The following is a 20,368-nucleotide window of genomic DNA, read 5'->3' as shown; positions in this document are numbered from 1 at the left end:
ATTTCTTTTATCTCATCACATATTTTTAAAATATTTGTATCATCTCCAAAGCTAGTAACCACATAAATTTAAACTATTGTGGCGAGTTTTGGCTTTGAGTCTTCTTGGCTATGATTGTGTGTTCACTATATTGCTCATAGTAGCTCACCCATATTCAGATTTCTTTGTTCATTATTATAATTATTAGACCTACTCATTGCCCCTGTTAGAATTTGAATTTCTGTTGATAACCCTGAACTCACTTGACTAGAAATCCTGCTCTTCACCAAGTCCCACTATATATAGTATCAATCTATCATCTCTACCTACCTACCTACCTACCTATCCACCCACCCACCCAATTAAAGGATATAATATTACAAATATTACCCATAGAACTACTTTTTCAAGGATAGGTCAGTTAATCATTCAGACTGTGTTGCAACTACAACTTCTGAAAATACTGCTGTCCCTCTTTAGGAATGATATGTCAGTCCGAACTCTCCATAGACACCCTTCCAACATGGTTGCACCTATAGTACATCTATCTGTATCATTGATGCACTTAAGTGACTCCACTTTGGCAAGGCCCATGGTTCATGGGGTCTCATTAGAAGATGTGAAAGAAATTATAAGTTGCAATTCGTTCGTTAAATTAGATAGTGTCAGCATGGTTAAGGTCTGCATGAAAAAGCCAGTTTGGGGTGCACTGTGTACTAACCAGGGTAATATGCTTTCAGCTGAGAAAATGAGTTTTATTTCCTCAGAGTGAGTGAGACCCATTGGTTAAGATTGCTGCTTCATTGATGTAGTACTCCATCTGTTATCACGCCAGCACTGATTAAATGCTGAACACTAAACTTGCTGTCTTGTTTTTTGGAGAAACATAAAGGTGCACCTTGTTGAGATCCCATTTTCATAAGGTGCCAAAGATAGGTTTAATTGTGAAGGATTCATGCAAAATTTGAAGGCAAGTTAGGTTACACATTGACCTAGTAGTTATTAGAGACAGTAAAGTCATTCCCTGTATCTTCCTATGCCAAAGTGAAACAAGATATGCAGTACATGAATTTAAAATGAGATACATGAGTTATCAGAAAAAATCTTCAGCAGATGCTAGACAGAAAGGTGTTGTTTCATACATAATTGCTGTGCTAAGTACACACACGTTAGGCTTGATGCACATGAGTGAGTACCGTATTTACTCGAATCTAAGCCGCACTTTTTTTCCGGTTTTTGTAATCCAAAAAACTGCCTGCGGCTTAGAATCGAGTGCAAAGTAAGCGGAAGTTCTTAAAAATGTTGGTAGGTGCCGCCACAACTAACTTCCGCCATCGAATATATGGGGACTAAAGTGCGCGTCATTTATGTTGGCGGCCGAGTTTAGGTTCGTTCTGCGCATCTGACGTCATAAAACACAGTCAGCCAATGAACAGAGAACGACGTTGCCAGATCTCGACTGCAGTGCAGAGCATGCAGAAACGTTCAGTCATAAAGTAATAGAACAAAAGCAATGTCTTGATAGCAGACTTTCTATAAAAGAAGGTTTGGAAAAAGCATTCTTTATACCAATTGCTTCATATTCTATTAATTAATTAAACCAAACAAGCAATAAGACTCCTAATTCAGTCGATAGCAAGGAAAGGTGTTTGTATCAACTCACGAACCGCTTTTTCGCAATAAAGAACAGCGGTTATTGTTTATTTCCTATTGTACTTCGACGAAGCGTGAGTAATTCATAGTCATACCAACAGTGTTTGTCAGTAGTTTGCGTGACCTGTTATAGTCGTCATGGAGTCACATTGCAGGACGGGCTGTGTTAGCGTAACGGTTAAGGTGGTGCGCTGGTAAACGAAAGGTGTGGAGTTCAATCCTTATGCGGTGCTTAATATTTTCTTTATTTAAAAACAATATCGAAGTGACTTACTTCATGAATTTTATTCGTTTGAATGCAATTTTTTGAAATTTCTAGTGTTTTGTCTCTTCATTAACCTTTTCGCTGCTGCAGACATGTGCTCCCCGCATTCCGCGCTGTGCGCGATTTTCTCATCACTGCACTGCTCGCCTGTGCAGACACATAGTGTTCCCACTCCTTTGACACACTTATCATTCGATTTCACAAAAACTATTTGGCCCAAATATTAGATTTTTACACATCTTCTTGACTGGTACCTTCCCCCCATAAATGAAATAATTTTGTTTCGATGTTCAACCCAGTTATTGTGCAGCATTAAATGTAGTAAACCATTGCACGAAATTTTGAAGAGTTTGCAGAGGTAAAAGTCCATAGCGTATACTTTCCGTATGGTCGATTTTAGTTGCCACAATGTTGAAAATGAAATGTGGACAAGATACCTAAATTTCATATAAAATTTACAGTATAACAATATCTATTTAATTTAAGTATGTAATATTGAGAAATATTCCGTCTTTCGCGACTGTAATAAGTTTTATTTACACCGGATGCGTTTGGCTTTATTTTAAAGCACTTCAATCAATGAAAGGTATGGCACTTACGCAATGGTACTCATGTTCTCTTTCTTGGTTTTGTTCCACAGTCGCAGTTTTACCAATGGTACTGAAATATATTCCTCTTCTGCAACTGTAATAAGCGACTTATTTAGACCAGACGCGTTTCTCTCTTTTGAAGCATCTTCAGTGAAGAGTATTTTGTCTCCTCCATTGCCAAGTCACCTTTCGTAGTTTTGTGCTGCGGTAACACAATATTCAACGTTTGTGTCGGCTGATCAGTATTTTAGCAAATAAGTGATGTTTGTGTGTGCCACACACAAAAATTATATTTGACATAGCTCAGAGCACTTCACTGATAGACGGTATATTCAAGTCCTAATGTTTTTGTAAGTCCACAGTTTTGTTTAATGTATTTTGTCTACTTCCTTTTGATTGATTGAAGTGCTTTAAAATAAAGCCAAACGTGCTCAGTGTAAATAAAACTTTTGTTACAGTCGCGAAAGACGGAATATTTCTCAATATTACATACGACACCTATGTGGTACTTAAATGAGATATTGTTATACAGTAAATTTTATATGAAATTTAGGTATCTTGCCCACATTTCATTCCCAACCTTGTGGCAACTAAAATCGACCATACGGAAAGTATACTCTATAGAAGATGTGTAAAAATCTAATTTTTGGGCAAAATAATTTTTGTGGAATCGAATGATAAGAGTGTCAAAGCAGTCGGAACACGATGTGTCTAAACAGGCGAGCAGTGCAGTGACTAAATCGCGCACAGCGCGGAATGCAGGGAGCACGTCTTTGTAGCAGCGAAAGGGTTAATTCGGCCGTGGTGGCTTTACTTCATGAACTGCGCGCTCCCCCCTAAACGTGAGCCTGCGAACTATGCTATACTATGGCGCCGCTTCTATTGGCGCGTGCGTCGTGTGCAACTGGCAACGCAGCAATCTCCCGCGTCTGGGCGGGCATGCGCGAGCCGCCAAGATAAAAGAATTTAACTATAGTGTAGCAGGGGATACAACCCGTCGGCTTTGGACAATGACGTCACAAGTCGCCAAACGAGAAGCGATTCTTCTTAGTGTTGTAGCTCCCTTCAGTAGCTGATAAGTGTTTTTTGGCTTTAAAAAAAAAATCTCACGAGATAAACAGATCCACTTTATTAAGCAATCAGTAAAAAAAAGAAACTGAAACATAAAAGTAAAAGCGAAAATGGTAAACTGCTCTCTGGCGACTTGCGACGTCATTGTCCAAAGCCGACGGGTTGTATCCCCTGCTACACTAGACCCAATATATGCTTTGCAGACACAAAGATAAATACTGGCGCCAAAACCTCTGCGTCAGTAAATAAATTTAAAAAAAAGTGGAAGACGAGCTTTTTTCGCCGCCCCGAGTTTCGACCACTGCATTTTCGTACATTATCCAACGAAGTAAATACAAATTCCATATTGTTCATCTTTGAATGTAGCAGCATTTCAATGTACTACGAAAATCCGACTGGCAAGACTATTTGCGATGTTTGTCAATACGGCCAATTTCACGTTCTGAATTTTTTCCTACCTGTGAGAAGAGATGGTTGCTAATAGGAACTTTTATGAATTGTGAATCACGTGCAGTATTCTCTTCACCATAAGAATAATGCGAATATAAACATTTTGCCATGTATTCTTTCGTGTTTGCTGCTATCTCATTTAAATCCTATCTGCCTAATAACCTACGAACCTAGTGTGAGACAGCAGCAAAGGCGGAAGAATATACATATCATGTCTTGTTTATATTCGTATTATTCTTATGCCTAATAGTGATACAATCAGAAATGAAGCACAGAAATTCATTAGATTTTTAAATCTAAGATGACTCTAATTTCTGTGCAGAATGTAACGTACACAAGAGGCGTCTGCAAAGATTTTCAAACGGAGAAAAATTTTAGCTAAACTCTCGTTCAGCACATCTATCATACGCAGTCTATCTTGTTGATCATTAACAAAGAAAGCAGCAGCGTAAGCAACAACAAATACCAGTCTCTTGCCATTGTTTCGCTAATGAGACAATTCCTCTCTTTTTTTATTGTAAGCGGCGGTAGTGCACAGGTCGTAAACACTCATTATCAGAATGCATCAAACAATGTATGGCACAGTACAATAATGCATTTTCAGGTTTGAGTGACGTAAACACCTATAACAAAGAGAACGGCACTTATCAGATCAAAGAAAAAAAAGCAACTGATTCAAACCAGACGAAGCACCTGAAAAAGGAAGGGTATCCGTATAAATACGGACGGAGCACCTGACGCATAGTAGCAATGGCAACCTGGTAAAGCTCAACTGCTAAGCTTACGACTCGAACCAAACTGTAGCTGTATCGTCATTCATTCGACCTAAATTGTGTCTCATATTACAATAGACCAACTTTGTTTCGATTTGGAGGTGCGGCCTAAAACTTTTCTCTCCCCTTGAATTTCGAGTTTCAGATTTCAGGTGCGGCTTAGATTCGGGAAATTTTTTTTTCCTGGATTTCAGGTCTCATTTTTCAGGTGCGGCTTAGATTTGAGTGCGGCTTAGATTCGAGTAAATACGGTAATAGCCATGCTTGTTTTGTAACACGACAGGCTATTGTAAAGGGAAGAGACACTTCATTCAATCACAAACACATGACCATGGACACACAGGCAGCAGCTGAGATCGAGTCATATTTGTGTTGACAGCTGAAATCCGCAGTTTCACACTATGCTTCACACTATGCTTCACAGGTGGGGTTGTCTGTGGACTTCCACTAGCCACTGAGGTGACCACCTGACTAGAGAAACCTCTCCGTTGGACAGTACAACGGCTGCTCGTTTCTCATGGCCACTTTTCACATCCAGTGCTGAAGTAAAGCTTACCCCAAAATTAATAAATGTTGAACTATATGTGTCAATGAAGTGTCAGTAGACTCATTTGAAGCAGAAAAGATGGACGATTACACATGTGAAGACGTGTCTTCGATATCAGGATTATTTTATAAGTTACTGTAAATTAAATGTTATAAATAATTCCTGAACTGTAAAAGCAACGCATTATCCGATTACAACAAAGATGATGTCTGTTAATACATCTCGTAGAACTGTGTCGGACTGTGATAGTAACATTACTGAAATTATATACGTATTTAAATGGAAGGCTAAAAAGTGGGTTTGACACAATTAAAAACAGTTATTTCTTACTAAATAAATAGAGAAACATGAAGAGTAGAGGAGGTCTGTGAACTTTAGATATATATAGGAAATTATTTAATGTATGATTTAAATTGTTTGTTAATATTGACACTTATAAATCCAAAACTGGAGGAAAACCTTAGAAATTGTTGTTTATAAATAAACTATAGTAGATAAAAGAAAACTGATAGCAACATAATATTTCTCGGAAAATTTCTGTTTGATTTGATGTCTCATACATTTATAAATGGTTAAAATTAACCCTTTTGCAGTCGGCTGATTTGGAGTGGTGTATGCTAAAAATGTCATGCGTATTTATACCATTATGCTACAGTCTATTCAAATTGCCATATATCACACAGAATTCACTTTAAAAATGTGAAAAAATTACCACTTATCCATAAAAGTATGTAGAATATTATGGCTTACACAGATTATCATAATGTTTCAAATGAATTTAATTGTGACAGTCAAAATAAAATATTCTTTTAAAAAATATTATAAATTTGACTTCGATTCCATATATCAAACACTGTGCTTCAATTTAAGAAGGGTAACTACAGTCGATAGACTCTACACAGATTTCTGAGTAAAATGACATGAGGTATATAAAATTTGTGTTATTATTTAGAGAGATAATAATTATTTATTTGAAGAGAACATTACAGAATTTCCATGTCTACAGTATGACTTAGCATTTGTGTTTAGGAAAATGTTCACCATGCAACCCCTTATTACATTTATTACAAACAGTTCTTGACCTTCTTTTCCTTCCCTCACTAGTACACCCACAGCATCTTGACTCTTTCTTCTCTGGAAGTTTCCTCAAACCTGGAGAACCATGAGGCTCATCAGTTGCATTATTTTCTTGCAGCCATTCATCTGACAAGGATTCAACTATCATGACATTATATACATATCTGGAAACAACTTTCCTTCCTTTATTATGCTCTTTGTATAATATGTAAGAGTTCAGCACCATTCTTGACATTATGTTAAAAGCTACCTTCTTCCAGTAACGAAGAGTTCGCCTCTCATCCAAATACGCATACAGCATCATGTCAGATGTGTCTATTCCACCATATACTGGTTGCACTGGTGTATTATTTCTGGCTTTTTTACTGCTTTATTTTTATTTTAGACTTCAATGTCACCAGCACCAACTTTACTTTACTGAAGTGTTTGTGCTGTGTAACGTGTGGTAAATTTTTTTTGTGCGGTAGCACCTGGATGCTCCGAGCTGATATAAAACTTGTGAACAGTTTATAACTTTTTGGTGAGTTGATGGTGTGAGAGATTGTATTTTGTTTAGTCATCCACATCAAATGCACGTTCCCATACAACCTGTAACGTCACAGCGTGTAGTGACCTCACACCAACAGAAATTGTTTCAGTGCACACACAGGGACATTAACAATGATAATTGTGCAGTAGAATTAGATTAAAAGGCAACTAGTATGGACGTAGGCAGAAAAAAAGCAGGCAGTATTTGTTTAAGTACACAGTAATGGATGTAACAGGAGATTTCGGCTTCACTCGCTAGTTAACTCAAGGCTGCTGAAAGAAGAGTTCATGATATTGTATGTATATTTAAGAGAAGATGAAAGTAAAGTTTCATAGCAGAGCCATCACAAAACTTTTCATACACTTGAAATCATGCAGCTCTCTTCGTAATCTTTTCATAATATTTCTTGCAAGATGTCTCCCATATTACAGTGCATTTTTTCACCTTTTCAATAAACAATTCCACATCCAAACCAGCTGCATTCATGCCAGCCGTTGCTAGGGTTGCAAACACATGCATTGCCCGACTCTCCCACAACTACTGCTGCTTCACAATGCTTGGTTAGATTGCTGTTAAGTGACAGTGGTTAGCAAATGCAATTTTCTCATTGCATCCTCGCTGCTAGTTCACGGCTTTACTTACAGGGTTTGCGCGACTCCTTTCTGTTTCAGATGTACTGCAAAGATATTAGGAAATGACATTGCAAATTCATGATAATAAACTGGTTGCATGCATGGAGCCTAGCACATTGGAGGAAATTTAGGTCGTCATCTTGGCTGAAGATGTTGGTAACTGAAACAGAATATATTTTCATGTCATTAGTTTATTTTTCTCTCACATCTGACGATGGTTCATGGTGTGGGTTCCTGTTGTCATGTTCTAATTCATGAACCACGGGCAACATATGAGTGGCCAAGTAAGTGGTCCTGACAGTTGGGATACCAGTTACTTTGGAATGAGGCTAGGCATCTCGGACATATTCTGAGTCGTGGTCACCTTTCTGCTCAGACAGCAAAGACTACCAAATCCACCGGTTAGTCCCTCAACCATTAGGGGTAAAACTCAATGGGACCTGGGCAAGTAAGGCTAGCAACCTGCTTCCCTGGTACATTAAATATGATGCTGGCAACAATCAGAGCAAAATGCCTCGGACCTTTGGAGGTGACGGAGTCCCACCTCTAATTGACAAACCAGGGACTCCTAAGATACGACTCGGCAAACGAATGGTAATGAGATGGGGAGCTATTAATATCAATGGGGGTTACTCTGGAAAGAAGGTAGAGCTGGCAGAGGCTGCAAGTAAGATGGGGTTGGATGTTTTATCTGTTAGTGACATTCGGGTAAGGGGTGAGAAAGAAGAGGAAGTGGGAGAACACGAGGTCTACCTGTCAGGAGTCAAAGCAGGAATAGCACAATGGGTGTAGGGCTTCACATCAGGAAAGAAATGGAACCCAGCGTAGTTGCAATAAGGTATGTAAACAAACGACTGATGTGGGTACATTTGACAGTGTCTAGCAAGAAAATTAGGATTGTGTCAGTATATTCACATTGTGAAGGGACAGATCAAGATAAGATGGATAGTTTTTATGACGCACTTAGTGATATAGTTGTTAGAGTAAAGGACAAGGACAGTGTTCTGCTCATGGGTGATTTTAATGCCAGGATTGGAAATCGAGCAGAAGGGTATGAAAAGGTTATGGGTAAATTTGGAGAGGATATGGTGGCCAACAGGAATGGGAAACAACTCTTGGATTTCTGTGCCAGTATGAGCTTAGTAATCACAAACTTCTTTTTTAAACATAAGAACATTCACCCCGGAAGGCAGGGGAACAAGATCTGTCATTGACTATAAAATAACAGATCAGGAATTCAGGAAGGCTGTGAGGGACACACATGTATTCAGGGGATTCTTTGATGACACTGATCACTATTTAATCTGCAGTGAAATTGGTATTGTGAGGCCGAAAGTGCAGGAGGCCAGGTCCATGTGTTGGAGGATAAGAGTGGAGAAACTTCAGGATAAGGAAATCAGGCACAAGTACATAACAGTGATCTCAGAAAGGTACCAGTTAGTTGAATGTAGTCAATTACAGTCATTGGAAAGGAATGGACAAGGTACAGGGACGCAGTACTAGAAGTGGCTAAAGAATGTCTTGGAACAGTAGTGTGTAAGGGTAGGATGAAGCAAACAGCTTGGTGGAATGACACAGTCAAGGCATCCTGCAAAAGGAAAAAGAAGGTGTATCAAGAATGGCTACATACTACAACTCAGGTAGACAGAGAAAGTTATGTTGAAGAAAGAAACAAAGCCAAACAGATAATTGCAATATCCAAGAAGAAATCTTGGGAAGACTTTGGAAACAGGTTGGTGACTTTGGGTCAAGCTGCTGGAAAACCGTCCTGGAGTGTAATTAGCAGTCTTCGAAAGGGAGGTAAGAAGGAAATAACAAGTATTTTGGACAGGTCATTGCTCAATGTAGGTGAAAATACGATCAGTAATGTTTCAGATTTCGATGTACAATGGGATAGGAATGACAGTGGAAATAGGATCACATTTGAGGAAGTGGAGAAAATGGTCAATAGATTGCAGTGCAATAAAGTGGCTGGGGTGGATGAAATTAAGTCGGAACTCATCAAATACAGTGGAATGTCAGGTCTTAAATGACTACACAGGCTAATTGATATGGCGTGGGAGTTGGGACAGGTTCCATCAGACTGGACGAAAGCAGTAATCACACCAACCTTTAAACATGGAAACAGAAAAGATTGTAACAACTACAGAGGTATCTCTTTGATCAGCATTGTGGGTAAAACTTCTCAGGTATTGTTGAAAGGAAAGTCCGAGTATTAGCTGAGGACAAATTGGATGAAAATCAGTGTGGGTTTAGGCCTCTTATAGGTTGTCAGGACAAGATCTTTAGCTTACGGCAAATAATGGAGTGTTATGAGTGGAACAGGGAACTGTATCTATGCTTTATGGATCTAGAAAAGGCATATGACTGGGTTCCTAGGAGGAAGTTAATGTCTGTTCTATGAGATTATAGAATAGGAGGCAAACATTTGCAAGCAATCAAAGGTCTTTACATAGATAGTCAGGCAGCAGTTAGAGTTGACGGTAAATTGAGTTCATGGTTCAAAGTAGTTTCAGGGGTAAGACAAGACTGCAACCTGTCTCCACTGTTGTTCATATTATTTATGGATCATATTTTGAAAACAATAGACTGGCGGGGTGAGATTAAGATATGTGAACACAAAATAAGCAGTCTCACATATGTGGATGACTTAGTTGTGATGGCAGATTCCATTGAAAGTTTGCAAAGTAATATTTCAGAGCTGGATCAGAAATGTAAGGACTATGGTATGAAGATTAGCATCTCCAAAACGAAAGTAATGTCAGTGGGAAAGAGATATAAACGGATTGAGTGCCAAATAGGAGGAACAAAGTTAGAACAGGTGGACGGTTTCAAGTACTTAGGATGCATATTCTCACAGGATGGCAACATAGTGAAAGAACTGGATGCAAGGTGTAGCAAAGCTAATGCAGTGAGTGCTCAGATACGATCTACTCTCTTCTGCAAGAAGGAAGTCAGTACCAAGACTAAGTTATCTGTGCACCGTTCAATCTTTCGACCAACTTTGTTGTATGGGAGCGAAAGCGGGGTGGATTCAGGTTACCTTATCAATAAGGTTGAGGTTACGGATATGAAAGTAGCTAGGATGATTGCAGGTACTAGTAGATGGGAACAATGGCAGGAGGGTGTCCACAATGAGGAAATCAAAGAAAAACTGGGAATGAACTCTATAGATGTAGCAGTCAGGGCAAATAGGCTAGGATCGTGGGGTCATGTTACACACATTGGAGAAGCAACGTTACCCAAGAGACTCATGGGTTCAGCAGTAGAGGGTAGGAGGAGTCGGGGTAGACAAAGGAGAAGGTACCTGGATTCGGTTAAGAATGATTTCGAAGTAATAGGCTTAACATAAGAAGAGGCACCAATAGGGGATCATGGAGGAATTTTATAAGGGGGACTGTGCTCCAGACTGAATGCTGAAAGGCATAATCAGTCTTAAATGATGATGATGATGATGATGATGATCTGATGATGATGATGATCTGATGACTATGACTTTTTACCTAGTTTGGTGTGGTGACCTGCCTGTAAATATTATACCCATCCTTAAAGAAGATGAACATTTAGTTTTGATAGAGGACTGGAACACTTGGTTTAAGAATTTTGAAAGAAGGTTGTATATACTTCGAAGATACCTGGAGGAAGATTTCACATAGCTTGTATAATGGTAAAACAAAGAATCAAATTGCAGATGAAAACTGAAAAAAAATGCAAGAAATGAAATAGTGAAGGCATTGTATCAAATAGGCAAAAAGACTAGCCCCAGTGGAAATCTGTGACTAACACAGAAGATACTGAATTTAATTGACAAAAGGAGAAAATATAAAAGTGCAGTAATTGAAGCAGACAAAAGAACTACAGACGTCTGAAACGTAAGGTTGACAAAAAGTGCAGTATGACTAAGTGGTTGTGGCCAGCGAACAAACGCAACACTGTAAAGGTGTGCATGATTATTGGGAAGATACAGGGTGACAATTATTGAACTGTATGGATTAAAATCATCATAACTTCTGAATGGTTTGCGTGTGGACATTCAAACTGCACGGCTGGCCATGGGGCGTGATGGGAATTTGTATGGTTTGGTTTAGTGACGAAGCCCACTTTCATTTGGGTGGGTTCATCATTAAACAAAGGTGGTGAATTTGGGGGACTGAGAATCTGCATTTCTAATTGAGAAATCTCTTCATCCTTAGCAGGTGCCTGTGTGGTGTGCAATGTTCAGTCACGGAATAATCAGTGCAATATTCCTTGATGGCATGGTGACTACCGAATGATACATGAAGGTTTTGGAAGATGATTTCATCCCCATTATCCAAAGTGACCCTGATTTTGACAAGATGTGGTTCATACAAGATGAAACTCGGCCCCATTGAAGCAGGAGATTGTTTTATGTTCTGGAGGAGCACTTTAGGGACTGCATTCTGGCTCTAGGGTACTGAGAGGCCACTGGCATGAGCCTCGATTGGCTGCCATAAACTCCAGATTTGAACACATGTGACTCATTTTTGTGGGGCTGTATTAAAGACAAGGAGTACAGCAATAACCTTAAAATCATGGCTGGGCTGAAAACAGCCATTCAGGATGTCATCGGCAGCATCAATGTTCTGACACTTCAGTGGTCATGCAGAATTTTGCTCTTCATCTTCACTGCATCATTACCATTGATGACAGGCATATTGACCGTGTCATAACCTAAACCCAGTAAAATGTGTAGTGACATTTACATGTTGAATAAAGTGTCTTCCCCCCTCCCCTCGTACACTTCAATGATTGTCACCCTGTACATGCTGCCAATAGAGGAGAAGCAGCTGTGTGAAAATCCAGAACTCAGATGACAAGCCCATACTAAGCAAATAAGGGAAAGTTGGAAGGTGGAAGGAATATATAGAAGTGCTATACAAAGGAAATAAACTTCAGAATAATATTACAGAAAGAGAAGAGGATGTAAATGAAGAAATGATCGTAGACAAGATACTACAAGAAAAATTTGATGGAGCACTGAAAAACAAGTGGAAACAAAGCCCCTGAAATAGGAGACTGTCCCTCAGAATAATTGAGGTGCTTGGGTGAGCCATCCGTCATAAAAGTATTCCACCTGCTGTGCAAGATATATGAGAATGGTTGAGTACCCTTGGACTTAAGCATGCACACAAGCATGCATACACATGCGCCTACATGGTACTGGTTGGATGGATTGTTCATCCAGTTGGCATGATTTAGGGGCATCGGTAGTGGTGTTGGCATGATGTAGGGGCATAGGTGGTGGTGGTGGTGGTGGTGGTGGTGGTGGTGGTGGTGGTGTGTGTGTGTGTTTTACGCCGGGTTGTAAAAGGGTTCTTCCAAAAGCTAGCAAATTTTCTTTCTTTTGTGTGTGCGTATCAACAACTAAATCCTTCTGCTTTTTGGTGAGTGGTGTCCTTTACTGCAACAATGTAATAATTCAAATTTCAAAGAAGGCAGATGCTGACAGGTGTGAACATCACCGAACTACCAGTTTAATAAATCATGGTTGCCAAATACTGATGTGAATTATTTAGAGATTGGAACAAAAACCAAGGAGAGATCAGTTTGGGTTTCAGAGAAATGTTGAAACACATGAAACTATGCTGACACTACAACTTACCTTAGAAGAAGATAAAAAAAAGGCAAAGCTACATTTATAGCAGTTGCAACTTTACAGAAGGCTTTTGACAGTGCTTGCTGGAATGCACTCTTTGCAATTATGAAGGTATCAAGGATAAAAAAACAGTGTGGGAAAGATTATTCACAACTTGTACAGAAACTAGGCTGCAATTATAAGACTCAAGAGACATGAAAGGGAAGCAGAAGTTGAGAAGAGAGTGAGACAAGGTTGTTGTTTACCACCAGTGTTGCTGAATCTGTACATTAAGCAAGCTGTTTGGGGAAATTGGGAAAGGAGATTAAAGGTCAGGGAGAAGAAATAAAAAGTGAAGCTTTGGCAATGAATCTGTAATCTTGTCAGAGATGGCAAAGAGCTTGGAAAATAAGTTTAATGGAACAAAAAATGTCTTGAAAGGATTTTACAGATGGCGTTGATAGTTTTACTTCTATGTTAATGGCAGTTCAATGAAATGAGATGCCAAGCGAATTAAATTGGAAAATGAAACACTAAAAGTACTAGATGAGGTTTGCTGTTTGGACAGCAAAATTACTGGCAATAGCAAGGAGAGTGTTTCTGAAAGAGAGAGAGGTACATAAATTTAAGCTTCAGGAAGTCTTTCCTGCAGGTATTTATTGGAGTGTAGCCTCTTACAGAAGTAAAACATAGACAATCAACAGTTCAGGCAGGGAGTGGATAGAATCTTTTTAAATGTTTTACTGCAAAGAATGCTGGACATTAGCTGGGTAATCACAGAGATTGGGAGAGTTACACAGGGTGGACCAACATAGAGAGCAGAGTCAGACTAGTTGTAGACTGAAGACGACAACAAGAAGAATGGTTTTCAAAACAATATGTGGACTTTGAACTTAACTGACTTGTTTTGGATGCAGATTAAAGCAGAAGAAATTGATGAAAGGTGGAAAGAGCCAGAAGTTTTTGAGAGTTGGTAATGGTGCATTATACAGTGATTGATGGAAAGAGGAAATAACAAAAAATAGAAGCTGCATTAGTAGCTTTGAGAGATGAAATAGTGAAAGAACCAGAGTCTTAAATATGCAACAAAGATGAGGTCCAGTAAAACACCTTGTACAGTATGTGAGATATTGGATTTAATTAAGGGGAGGAGAAAATAAAATTGTGAGTAAATGAAGGAGGCAAAAGGGATGTACATTAAAAAAAAAATATTGATAGAAAGTGCAAAATGGCAAAGAAGGAATGTCTTGCAGAGAAAGAAAAGCTGTAAAAACATGCATGAGTATGGGAGAGGTAGATTCTACATATAGGAAAATTAAGAAAAACTTTGAACAAAAGAGAACAGTAGGCTGAATATCAGTTTCTCAGATGCCAAGCCACTACTATGCAGAGAACAGAAAGGCGAAAGGTGAAATGGATATACTGGACTACACAAAGGAAATAATCTTTTAAGGCAACATTATGGGGAGAGAGGAGGAACTGGATGAGAGATGTGGTACTGTCAGAGTAATTTGATAGGGACTGAAGGACAGGCAAAATGAAATGCTTGGAGTAGATGACATTTCTTCAGAATATCTGTGGAGAACCATCCATTTACAAAATCATACCATGTAGTATGCAAGATACACCAGACTAGTAATGTATTAATACTAATTCCAGGAAGGGCATGTGCTGACAGGTGTGAATGTTACTGAACCATCAGTTTGATCTGCTGAATGGAATGGACACGCATCTTGAAAAGAGGTTCTAACTTTACCATTAACAAAGTAAAACAAGTACAATAATGTGTGTGTCTCATAGTAAGGAACCTCCAAAAAATCTTATGGAAAGAGGTTTATGCAATTATCTAGTGATTATGAAGGGAGAAATAATCAATTTAAAGTTTCTTCACTAAAGTAAATTGCATACAGTTCAGTTTGCAGGTAGTGGTGGTAGAAAACATGCTACATATTGCAGAGGCTGAGAATGCTTTATCAGTTTAATTTTTTATTTTTTTACAAAACATGTTTTTTTTCTTTGCGGTTGTTCCAAAAATATTACAAATGCTTACTTTTGTTATTTCTGTTCTCTGTTTAATAGTATTTTGCTCTGTTAAACTTTTGGTGTGTACTTCCTCTTTGTTGTTTAATATTCTTTGATATTTTGTAGAAGTTTTGTCTGTACAGTATATTGTTGGTAATTTGACTGTCTTAATATTTTTGTATTTAGTAATTATGATTATTTAAATCTCAATTTAGCATTAAGAACTTGTGAATGGTATGCATGCTTGTTAGGATACACTAAATTAAAAAGATCGTAGGTTCAACATGAGATCTGGTAACTTGAATTCCATGACTGAATTCAGTATAAAATTAGGAAATTTTTGTAAATAGTTCCCTGGACATCTTTGTTCTTGTAGTACTTTGTGTGCTTACATTGTTTCTCTCAATGTTTAGTGTATAATATTGATTGGCACATCAAAAATTAGTAGTATTTTATCAAAATAAAATCAAACTGAATGTAATTTTGTGCTTTGTGTGTTATTAAAACTTCTGCTTAATTGTTTTCTTGAGAAGTCTTGGGTTGGTGGAAAAAGTTTCTTCTGAGAAGAATGTCTTAACAGAATTCGGGTGTGATGCAGCATTTGATACATTAATAATGGTAATCTTCATCAGAACTCACTCACTTTAATTTCTACATGGTGATTGACTTTTGTCCTAATGTAATTTTTCTCTGGATGAGTGGGAAAAATTGGTAATTTGGTGCTAACTGAAAAGGCAGCAGAATTTTGTATGCCGGGAGACCAGTTATATAGTCTCAAATGTTTGTATTTCTTTTTCATTCCTGATAGATTTGGTTATGGAGCTGTGTCGTCACAGTTTATTTCTCAGAATTATTAACTGGCGCCATCATCATCCATTGGCATGACAGGGTGACAGCCTCCAAAAATTCAATAGACTGTGCAATTTGCTGTCACATTTCCATATTAATTATTTTTTGTGTCCACTTGCTGCATTTTTGGTGCTGTGTTTGTCACATCCAAGATATTTGCTGTCATTATATTTGCGTCAGTTCTTTTTGCCTTTCTTGTGATAATTTTTTTTGTTCATATTGAGTGATTTTTGGGAATTTGTTGACAGCTATACTTTTCATGGGTATGAATTTTACTGCTATCTGTATGTATTGTATATCTATCTTTACTATATTGTATATTTATCTTGACTGTCATGCTGTAAGCTATAAACATTCAGCTGCATAAGTAGTCTATATTCATCAAGCACAGCATTAGATTTGCACTGCTGGTAAGCACTACATTTCTATGTTATCTTCAGCTGACTGGTACAATGACAGTAGAAACACATAACAGCACAGAGACCTCATTAGCTGTTGAACTGTAGTTCTCTTTTTTGTTTAAGCAAGCACTGCACTCAGGCAGCTGTGAACTAGGAAAAGGGCAGTAGCTCAAAAGCTAGTAAATTTTTTGTGCTGTGAAGTGTTCCTATGTGCCATACATTAATCAGTTACTAGCAAGTGACTGCGTCTTAATGTTTGTTTATTTTTTAGTATGCTTTAGTTACAAAAGGACATACAGATTGTATGATGTTGCATGATAGTAGAACGTTGGTCCAGCAATGAAAATAAAGTTATTTGAAGCAAAAAATACCATTACCATTCTAGAATGAAAAGCTTAGCAATCACAATATCTCTGACATTGTTTGTAAATGAAGTTGTTTAGGAAATCAGCCTTTGAAAAAGAGAAACTGCCATAGGAAATAACTAAGATCAATAGAGAGATAGAGTACCTTGTGGATAAAGTCAGTATAAATATGAGTATCACGAGGAAATTAATTTATAGATATAATTTGCAGTTTGTGATAGTGTGACATTACCAATCGAATTACAAATGCTGACATTTAAAAGTTGAAACCGTGTACAGAATATCCAAAATGAAGCAAGACAATAACAAAATTAGAGTAAATTATTATTCAACATGAATATATAGTTTGTTTGAAAAAAATAATAAAAAAAATGTGCTGTATTCTTACAGGGAATAGTACTAGTCAGAATTAGAAAAAGGGCCTGTAAATGTGTGTCCAGAAACAAAAGCTTTTGGGGATATGTGTCATTGTCTCCAGTGAAAACGCTCTACCACTTTATTCTACAGGACATGCTCAGTGTGTTTACCATTCATTTTTATGCATCTTTCAGTCCTCCTCCTCAAAGGACCATGAACTTGTGTGAATACACCTAGCTATCCTCAGATGTGGTTACATACATGGTGCAAACTCATCTCTAACCTGTCCACATTGTTGATGGATGTTGAATATATCGATGCCTTTAAATGTTCTTGAAGACAGAAATCCAAATGCTACAGGTCCATCTTGAGCAACCTCACAATTACTAAAGCAGTGCACCTGGTGTCTTGCTTCAGAGGCAATTGAGGATTTGGATTTGCATACATGTGGTTATTGTGGGAGTTTCGTACCCCAATTTGTGTGAATTTCACCTTATCTGTAAATAAAATGTAAGCTGTGTATCTTCAGTGCTCCTTATTAAAATTTAAAGGCAGAACTGTGGTCTAGCATGGCGAGTTTGTAGCCTTACAGTTTATCCATATTACTTAAAGTGCGTACAAAGTAACTGCTGTTGCAGGACTGACCATGCATGAGCATGACTTCTACATTTGGCGACTCCAGTTCTTCACAGATGTATTAGTATCATCTTGTATTCATAGCTGCACTGCATCTCTCATTCAAAATGAGAACTATGTGAGGTCCACCATGTTCCCTTGTCCTTGTTTCAGATGTTCATATGTCTGCAAGTTGCTGGACAAAAACTCTGCTGAACATTTTTGCAGTTTACTGTGGTTCTCCATATTAACATAAAGATCAATGAAAGCAGATAGTTTCTCTATCCCTTGATATTTGGAAAGCATTCAGTGAGATAAATCCCTTGCTGTCTAGAAAGAAATTACTACTCATGTCTATGCATGAGAAACCTCCCCTGCATTCTTATATCACGACTTATTGCAACGACACCAACATCTTGATGCGCAACATTTATTTGTCACCTTTATTGGCCTCATCGCTGATACTGTTTGCAAGTTTCTTATGAAGAGCAAACCATGTTCTTCCTATAATGTAAAGACATGTTCTTCCTAGCTGAATTATGTGAGCAGAGGCTCCTGTTATGTATTGCTATGTATATCAGCCCCAACTACCTATAATATGTGTAAGCTGCATGCATCTGGAAGGCATTGAGCTTGTATATTTACTGGAATATTGAAATCACCTAACAATATCAGATGAAAGAAAAGGCATGATTTTTGCAAGGAAATAACATCAAAATTTAGTTTTTAGTGATTCTGTTGCATGTTTTAATATGTAGTGAATTGATTTTATTCAGTTGCTCCTATTTGAATAAGCTGCACTCTTTTCAAAATAATGCTTAGGGTTTCTAAACCACATTCTTTTCAAATACTGCATCAACATTCTACTGACTGACTTGTCCACTTTCATATGAAAACAGACTGACTTGTCTCGTTTTGTACATCTCGTAGCATAAACTTCTTTTCTTGGTGGACTTGTTGAAGACAGCAATTATTTAGCACAATTAATTTCACACGCCTGATATCACTGTGATTGGATAATATTTGGAAGTGCATGCCATTGCAGTGTATAAGGTGCACGATGACAGCTGTAGGAGATTGAAAAGAACTAGTGTTCAGACCAAAACAAACGCTCACCAGATATGAGACTGTTGAAACCTTAATGATCCACTGCCTAAGCATTAGCAACAAACTTTAAAAAAAGCATAATCAAATTAAATGTGAAAGGATTTCTTGGTAGAGAGGATGTTGTATATTATCTCAGGTGGAAAGCAATCAACAGATGTAATCAGGCATGATCCAGACAAGTGTGTTGGTCCACATTTGTGATGTGTATTAATGATGTCAGACGATATTGATAGTTACCACAGCTCTTTAGCAGATGTAGCAGTTTTCTGTAACAGAGCACTATATGAAAAAAACCTGCAAAAATATCCAATCAGATCTTGATAGAATTTGGAAATACCACAAAGATTTGTAACTTGCTTTAAACGCAAAGGAAAATGTTTGTGTGCTTCACAAAACACAGAAACATTGTAGCTTTTGAGAACAGTAGCAGCAAGATGCATCTGGAATCGGTCAACTAATACAAATATCTGGTTGTAAAAATTTGTGTGGACATGTAATGGACTGGTGACATACACTCCATCAAATGTGATGCTGACCAATGTGGGATTCTTACCAGATAGGGTCGATGGGGACATTGAAAAAAATTCAGAGGAGGACAGCTCTTTTTGTATTATTATGAAATGAGGAAAAGTATGTCAAGGATATGATAAGTGAGTTGGCATGTTAATTATTAAAACAAAGGTGTTTTGCATTGTGGAAAGATCTTTTCACGGAATTTCAATCACTGACTTTCTCCTCCAAACATGGAAAATATTTTGTTGAAATTGCCTGTATAGGTACAGACAGAGCAATTGGAAAGAAGGCATTTGAACGGAATCCCCGGGAAACGAGGAAGAGAGGCAGGCCCAGACGAATGGGGAGGAGGACAGTGTACGGGGAAGCAAGGAGTGTTGGCAAAACGTGGTCAGAATTGATGGAAATGACCAAAGACAGGTAGATACTGAGTTCTTCTGCAGGCTCTGTTCTCCAGAGGGGCCAAAGAAATTGAGTCAAGTAAGTACCTACCTAGGGAGAAATGACTATCATTAAAGAATAAGAGAAATTGGAACTTACACTAAAAGTTTAGGTGTTCATTTTCCCCACATGCTATTTGAGAATGGAACAGTAGAGAAGTAGTCTGAAAGTGGTTCTATAAACCCTCTGCCAAGCACTTAAATGTATATTTCACAGTGATCATGTAGATGTAAATGTAGAAATTCAGATCAGACTTCTCTTGTCCTGCGTAAGTAATGAACAGTAGACCTAGGACACATCAGTATTATAGTTGTGAATTGGTGTAGCTGTGTTGGGAAAGAACCAGAGCTCCAACCAGTCATCAAAAGGATTAAAGCAGAAATAGTTACAGATGGTAGATAAAGTCATCTGAAGCATTTACCAAGGATGTAACTCTGTTCAGAAAGGACTGAGTATATTCAGTTGGTGTTAATGTGTTTGTTGCTGTTACAAGTAGTTTATCCTGTAGAGAAACTGAAGTAGATAGTGTGCTGTGT

General features: G+C 38.0%; 1 protein-coding gene across 4 annotated transcripts in view; it reads left to right on the top strand.

Annotated features, from left to right (window-relative positions):
* The window catches only part of LOC124596070 (RCC1 and BTB domain-containing protein 1-like), a 196,996-nt gene that overhangs the window by 153,433 nt on the left and 23,195 nt on the right, over positions 1–20,368 (top strand). The window contains exon 12 of one of the 4 annotated variants that reach the window (XR_006978279.1): positions 19,655–19,871. The exons of the other annotated variants lie outside the window; for them this stretch is intronic. The gene's annotated coding sequence lies outside the window, so the exon portion shown is untranslated. The remainder of the gene's footprint in view (positions 1–19,654; positions 19,872–20,368) is intronic. 4 annotated transcript variants of the gene reach the window in all.

This window comes from Schistocerca americana, chromosome 2 (assembly GCF_021461395.2).
Source record: "Schistocerca americana isolate TAMUIC-IGC-003095 chromosome 2, iqSchAmer2.1, whole genome shotgun sequence".
Lineage (NCBI taxonomy): Eukaryota > Metazoa > Arthropoda > Insecta > Orthoptera > Acrididae > Schistocerca > Schistocerca americana.
This window is presented reverse-complemented; position numbering and strand designations above follow the sequence as displayed.